Here is a 7723-nt window from a genome sequence, read left to right on the forward strand (position 1 = left end):
TTTCCCGGGACTCGGGGGATTTTCTCGGGGATTTCTGGAGGATTTTCCCGGGGATTCCGGGCGGATTTCTCGTGATTCCGGGAGGATTTCTCTTGAATTCCGGGAGGATTTTCCCGGGGAATTCCGAGGGATTTTCTCGGGGATTCCGGGGAGATTATCCCGGGGATTTCGGGGAGATTTTCTGGGGGATTCCTGGGGATTTTCTCGGGGATAGCGGACGGATTATCACGGGGATTCCGGGATGAGTTTCTCGGGGAATTCAGGGGATTTTCCAGGGGATTCCGGGGGGATTTTCCCGGGGATTCCGGGGGATTTCTCGGGGATTCCGGGGGTTTTTCCCGGGGATTCCCGGGGATTTTCTCTCGGATTTTTTCCCCAATTTTTCAAGCATTTTTTCCCGCAATTTTCCTGGATTTTTCCCAATTTTCCCCATTTCTCACTGATTATTTTCCCCATTTCTCAATGATTTTTGCCACCAATTTATCAAAGATTTTTTTTCCCCATTTCTCACTGATGTTTTTCCCCATTTTCCCCCCATTTCTCACTGATTTTTATCCCCCATTTTTCAATGATTTTTCCCCATTTCTCTCTGATTTTTGCCCCATTTCACCATGATGTTTTCCCCATTTCTCACTGATTTTTCCGTTGATTTTTCATGGATTTTTCCCCCCATTTTCGTGGATTTTTTCCCCATTTTTCCCCATTTCTCACTGATTTTTTCCCCCATTTATCACTCCTTTTTCCCCATTTTTCCCCATTTCTCACTGATTTTTTCCGCCATTTTTCATTGATTTTTTCCGCCATTTTTCATGGATGTTTCCCCCAATTTTCATGGATATTTCCTGATTTTCCCCCCCATTTCTCACTGATATTTGCCCCCATTTCTCTCTGAATTATTCCCCCATTTTTCATGCATTTTCCCGCCCATTAATCACTGATTTTTTCCCCATTTCTCACCGACTTTTCCCCCCATTTCTCACTGATTTTTATCCCCCACTTCTGACTGATTTTTCCCAATTTTTCGTTGATCTTTTTCCCCATTCCTCACCGATTTTTCCCCCATTTCTCTCTGATTTTTCCATCATTTTTCATGGTTTTTCCCCCCCATTTTCTCACTGATTTTACCCCCTTTCTCACTGATTTTATTAATGTTTGTATTTCTATTTCTATTTCTATTTATTATTATTGTTTTGCATGTTTATGTTTATGTTTATGTTTATGTTATGTTTATGTTTATGTTTATGTTTATGTTTATGTTTATGTTTATATCTATGCAGGTTAAACGTTTGTGCATGTTTATGTCTATGTTTATATTTATGCATATTTATTTTTATGGCCGGCGAACGCGGGCAGCGTTTTATGTAAACGCCTATCCGCCGGGGTCCTAGAGAGGCCGCCATCTTGAGCGTGTCGGGACTCTCAAAATGGCGCCTCGGGCGGCACCCCGGCTGACCTGCCAAAAATGGCGGCAGAAAGGGCGGAAAAAATCAGGACCCCGGTGTGTAGGCATAAGATGCCTGATTACATCGCCGACGCCGATCCGCTCTCGCGACAATTTTCCCGGATGTTTTCAGAGCGTGCCGACAACGGCCGCGCGGTCCGCGGTGCCGCGGGCGTGAGGGCGCCGGCGGGCGCGGGCAGGCGTTTTATGTAAACGCCTATCCGCCGGGGTCCTAGAGAGGCCGCCATCTTGAGTGTGTCGGGACTCTCAAAATGGCGGCTCGGGCGGCACCCCGCCTGACCTGCCAAAAATGGCGGCAGAAAGGGCGGGGAAAAAATCAGGACCCCGGTGTGTAGGCATAAGATGCCTGATTACATCGCCGACGCCGATCCGCTCGCCGACAATTTTCCCGGACGTGTCAGAGCGTGCCGACAACGGCCGCGCGGTCCGCGGTGTCCGCGGGCGTGAGGGCGCCGGCGGGCGCGCGGACAGGCGTTTTATGTAAACGCCTATCCGCCGGGGTCCTAGAGAGGCCGCCATCTTGAGTGTGTCCGCACTCTCAAAATGGCGCCTCGGGAGGCACTCCGGCTGACCTGCCAAAAATGGCGGCAGAAAGGGCGGGAAAAAATCAGGACCCCGGTGTGTAGGCATAAGATGCCTGATTAAATCGCCGACGCCGATCCGCTCGCCGACAATTTTCCCGGACGTGTCAGAGCGTGCCGACAACGGCCGCGCGGTCCCCGGTGCCGCGGGCGTGAGGGCGCCGGCGAGCGCGGACAGGCGTTTTATGTAAACGCCTATCCGCCGGGGTCCTAGAGAGGCCGCCATCTTGAGCGCTGCCGCACGGCTGGGTCCCGGCCCGCGGGCCCTTCCGCCATCCTGAGAGGGGCACGGTGCAGTACCCGCCTGTGTCCACACGGCGGCAGCACTGCCGCCCAACTCAGCCCGGCACTGCCGCCCTGTCAGGGACAGACAGAGAAGGGAGAGAGTTCCAAGCACCAGAGTCCCCACCCCGTCATAAAATCCTCTCAATGAACGCCCCAAAAAAACCCCGACCCAAACTAAAAATGCCCTGCCTCTGACCAAATGAAAAAAAAACCTTTTATATATATAAATCATCTATTTTTAATATTTAATTTCTAGTCATAATCTAGACATATTTCATATATTCAATTTAATTGCTATTCTATTTATCATATATATACAATATTATTTTATTATTCATTATATACATAGATTTATATTACTAATGTTATTTCTATTTTATCTATATCCATCTATATTTGGAGGTTCATAGTTTTTAATATTATTTCTTTAAAAGCTCTGCCTCTAACCAAATAGAAACAAAAAACTCGATTATTTTAAATTCTATTTGAATATATTTTTCTATTTAGTTTTCATATTTATATCTGTAGATTTATATGTCTATATTGTGTATTCTATATTTATATACTATTTAATGTAGTTTTTACTAGTATATTAATATACTAGATGCTATTTACATTCTATTATAACATACTATTTAATAGAACATATTAAATCGATAAATTATTTCCTATTACATACTACATACATGTATTTTATATTTATATTTTTTTCTATATATTTATACTTACATATATATATGCATATATAGTTATAATTAATTTTATGTCAGTATCTATTTTTGCATATTTGTATATTTTTGCCTATATTATTTTCAAAAAACCCTCCTCTAACCAAATAAAAACCAATAAAACATTCCTTTTAAAGTCTGAATATTTATATATTTCTATTTTCATAACATAATATAATGTAATGTAATATATTTATATATTGGTTTCTTATATTTGCTTCTATATTTTTATTCTTTATCTTTTCTATTTACAGTATCTATAAAAAAACCCTACCTCTATCCAAACACAAGCCAATAAAACATTCCTTTTAGACTATATTTAGCTATTTTTTAAGGTTCTGTTTTTCATGCATTCTACACCCACCCTCCCTCTCAATGTTCTGGCACCCACCTATGACCCCCCGCCATGCCCGACTCACCTGCTCCTCCAGCGCAGCCCGGCTCCCTCTCCCAGGGACCTTGGGGTGCCCCAAACACGTCGGAGCCCCCTCAGCCTTTTTCCTCACCCCAAAGAAGGCACAGAACGACTCCTTTAATGAAGTTGTTTTAACAATTGTAAGGCTAGAGCTTTTGGTATCCACTGCTTGCCATCCCTTGTAAACCAATTTTTTCTTCTTTCTTCTGCAGCTTAATAAACCTCTTTTTTCCCCATAGTTTTCCAAATGCATGTATTACCGCATATGCATATTTAGAATCAGTAAATATATTTAATGTCTTGTCCTGCTATAATTCACAGGCTCTCACAAGCGTGTGCAGCTCTGCTGTCTGAGCTGACCAGGTGGCTGGTAACCTCCCCCCTTCCTTTAATTGCTTTCCATTCACGATAGAGTATCCTGTAAATCATGAAGAATGGGGGGGAAAAATCAGTGAGAAATGGGGAAAAAAATCCATGAAAAATGGGGGAACAAATCAGTGAGCAACGGGGAAAAGTGGGGAAAAGTTAATTGAGAAATGGGGAAAAATCAGTGAGAAATGGGGAAAAAAATCCCTGAAGAATGGGGGAAAAAATCAGTGAGAAATGGGGGAAAGTGGGGAAAAAATCCGTGAGAAATGGGGGGAAAAATCAGTGAGAAATGGGTGGGGAAATTCCATGAAAAATGGCGAAAGAAATCAGTGAGAAATGGGGAAAAAATGGGTAAAAAATCAGTGCGAAATCGGGGGGGGGGGGGGGGGGGAATCAATGAGAAATCGGGAAAAACATAAGTAAGAAACGGGGGGGGGAAAATCCATGAAAAATGGGGAAAAATCAGTGGGAAATGGGGATAAATCTGGAAAAAATCCATGAAAAATGGGGGAAAATATCAGTGAGAAATGGGGGAAAATGGGGAAAAAGTCAGTGAGAAATGGGGAAAAATCAGTGAAAACGGGGGGAAAACTCCATGAAGAATGGGAAAAAAAAATCAGTGAGAAATGGGGGAAAAAAATCCCTGAAAAATGGGGGAAATATCAGTGAGAAATGGAGAAAAAATGGGGAAAAAAATCATTGATAAATCGGGGGAAAAATCAGTGTGAAAGGGGGGGAAAAATCGGGATCGGGGACGTGGACCGGGACTGGGATCGGGGACCGGGACGGGGAAATGGGACAGGGACCGGGATCGCGGACGGGGACCTGGACAGGGACCGGAACCGGATCGGGGACGGGGACTGGAGACAGGGACCGGGACCGGGATTGGGGACTGGGACCAGGACCGTGATCGGGTTCCGGGACGGGGAACTGGGACTGGGACCAGGATCGGGACCGGAACCGGGGACTGGGACCGGGACCAGGACTGGGGACGGGGACTGGGGACAGTGACCGGGACTGCAATCGCCGCCCCCGAACCGCTCCCGGAACCGCTCCCCGGGCTACCCCCGGCACGGCGACCGGGAACGCCCCCGGCACCGCCCCCGGTGCCGCCCCCGGCACTGCCCCGGCACCGCCCCGGGTAGCGCCCCCGGCACCGCCCCCGGGGGCGGGCCGCCGAACGCACCGCGATGACGCGCGGGGGGCGGGACGGCGCGGGGGCGGTGACGCGCTTCATGCCAGAAGCAGGGCCCGGGTGCGACGAAGACGGGAGCGGGACGACCCGATACCTGCGGCGGGGCCGCGGGCCCGTGCGGAGCCCGGCCCGCTGGGTAGGGGCCGCCAATGGCACCGGGGCTTCTGCTTCGGCTTCTGTCCGTGTCGGCGGGGAGGCCCCAGCCAGCGGTGCCCCTCTCCCTCGGCGGCACGGGCGTGGAACTCGGCATCGGCGCTGCATCGCCGCGGACAGCAGGGGGCGCACGGGTACCGATACTGCCATGGGGCCCGGCGCTGCTCTCCTGCTCCGCCGCCAGGCGGCGCTGCGCTGCCGTCCTGCCGCGCCTCCGGGCACGCTCGGTTTCCTCGGGACCCCGGGCCCCGCCTGTCCCGCCGCTGCGGAGGCGGGGGATGCTTTATGGGACTGCCCGAGCTGGCGGTGCCGGGTCTGGGGGCGTTGGGGCGCGCCTTGGGGGGCTGCGGGTGCGCTCGTTTCCTCTTCTGCATGGCCTTCTGTGTGAGCATCTCTCGTTGCGACTGCTCTTGGAGAGTCAAACCCCTCCTCCTAAGTGGTCTCAGGAGCCTGGCAGGGTGAGTTTTGTTTCACAGGGGAAAGGGCCACTGGTCGTGTCCAGAGACCTGTGCACCCAGCCAGGTTTCTGCCTGATAAAATTCCAAATGGATGAGGATTTCTCCCAGCCCCAAGCTGCCCCCACCTGTAACCCTGGCTGCCTTTGGGTGCCCAAAGCCTCCTCTGTGCAGATCTCAGGAACCTGGGAGGGGTGAACAATGTTGCACAGGGAAAAACCCCACAGATTTTATCTCCGGGCCTGGGGCCAGGAGCAGGCATTTGCGTGCTATAATTCCAGAAGGAGCACGGTGTCTCCCAGACCCAAGCCGCATCCAGCTGTGACCCAGCTGCTCTTGGGAGTGCCAAAAGCCTCCTCGTAGCTGATCTCAGGAACCCTGGAAGGGTGAGTTTGGTTTCACAGGGAAAAGGCCTCAGTTTGTGTCCAGAGATCAAATAAGGGACTCTGCTTTTCCTCTAGTTCTCCTTCCTGTTTTCACCTGGCTACAAGGATGGGCATGGCCTGTATTTCTCATATCAAAGTGATGTTACTAAATTTGTCCAGAAGTTCTGATTGTTATTTTTATTAGTAGTAGTAATTTTCTGATAGAAAACACTCTCATTTTGCCTTTCCCACGTTGTTTCCAGGTGCTGCCCAGGATGGACATGCTGTGGTCTCAGACAGTGATTCCGAGGAGCAAGGAAAGCCTTTTCCTCACCTGCACAGTTCAGGTGGATGGGACAGAATTGGTGTGGCCTGACAAGGCAGGAAAAGCTGTCTGTGTTCTGGAGTGCCTTGAAAGCTTTCTCCGTCAGGTTTGGAAGGGGTTTCTCTTTGGGATTTCTTGTGATGCAGCACCACGGGTATCCCTTTGTGCCAAGTCCAGTGCTAAAGGATTGAAGAACTGACAAGTGGGGTCTGGGATGAAAATGCCTCTAATAAAATTAAGCAAAGAATACAATAAGAGAAATGAGCATCCTTTTAATAGTTAGGAATAAAAATGCTGGAAAAGGGCACTCTGAATTGTGTCACTTGTCATGGATAAAACCCCAGAGTGAGGAATCAGAGCAGAAGTTGAGAGCTGGAATCCTTCTGCAGTCGACTTAATTTTCTTTCCTCCTCTCTTTCAGGACAGGAAGAATCACGACTCTCCTGCCATCTTTGCCAAGAGCTGTGGTGTTTGATCAGCCAAAGCCAGAGGCTTCAGCACCAGAGGTCTGAGCCTGGAGGGCTCCTGGTGCTGCCCGTGCTGTGGGCTATGTCAGAGGATGCAGGGTTCCTCTTTGCCTCCCTGCTGGGATTAACTGCCATGGGAATGTGGGATCTGGGTGAAACTCCAGCTCTCCTGGTGTTCAGGGGAGCAAGGTCTGAGGGACTCCTCTCTGGGGATGTGCGGTGAAGGACTGAATAGTGTGGAAGGAGAGTATTTATAAACTGTATCACTGTTTCTCCACAAAATTGGGGTGGAGCACTGATGGGGGCGGTTGGGTTTGGTCTGGGCCTGTTATTCTTTGTGCAATTTTTAAATTCTCTTGTATGATTTACTGTCCGGGTATCTTTCTAACAAAAGCTGACATAAATTTAGATTAAGGATTAGAACTTGGCTCCATTCATTGCAAACATTTGACAAGGCTGGAGGACTGGGTGGTGACTGCTCTCAGGAAAGGTTACTTATTAATACTGTGTCAGATTTCCCGCAGTGACTGTCAGGCCTGCATGGCTGTGAGTTCGTGCTCTTCTCACTGGGGAAATAAGTTCAGCAAAATTAGAAATGTTAGAAAAATCCAGCCAAAAATTCCACCTCTGTACCCCCTAAGTTTTCCCAGTTTTTCCCAGCTAGGAGCTGCACAGAAGTCAGGCAGGGGAAGTGACAACAGGGAACAGCTGAAAAATTCAAAGGCACAAAGAGGAAAGGGAAAGGTTTCAGAAAACAATTCTATGGTCTAAGAATAATTTCTGATTCCCTACTGAGAAGAACACGAACTCACAGCCATTCAGGCCTGACAGTCCCCTGCAGTGAGAGCTCAGCACACATCCACAGAGGCAAGTCCAGCATCTTAAATGAAAAAATAAAAATAAAAACCAGGAGAAAAAGGTGA

The 7723-nt window shown here is 48.7% G+C and overlaps 1 long non-coding RNA gene across 1 annotated transcript; it reads left to right on the top strand.

Annotated features, from left to right (window-relative positions):
• Positions 1-6301: 6301 nt before the first annotated feature.
• LOC148221459 (uncharacterized) lies at positions 6302-7723 on the top strand. Its single transcript, XR_015807958.1, has 2 exons — positions 6302-6439; positions 6755-7723. It is a non-coding gene; the product is annotated as an uncharacterized LOC148221459 (long non-coding RNA).

This window comes from Sturnus vulgaris, chromosome 21, assembly GCF_052056855.1.
Source record: "Sturnus vulgaris isolate bStuVul1 chromosome 21, bStuVul1.hap1, whole genome shotgun sequence".
In the NCBI taxonomy this organism is placed as follows: Eukaryota; Metazoa; Chordata; class Aves; order Passeriformes; family Sturnidae; genus Sturnus; species Sturnus vulgaris.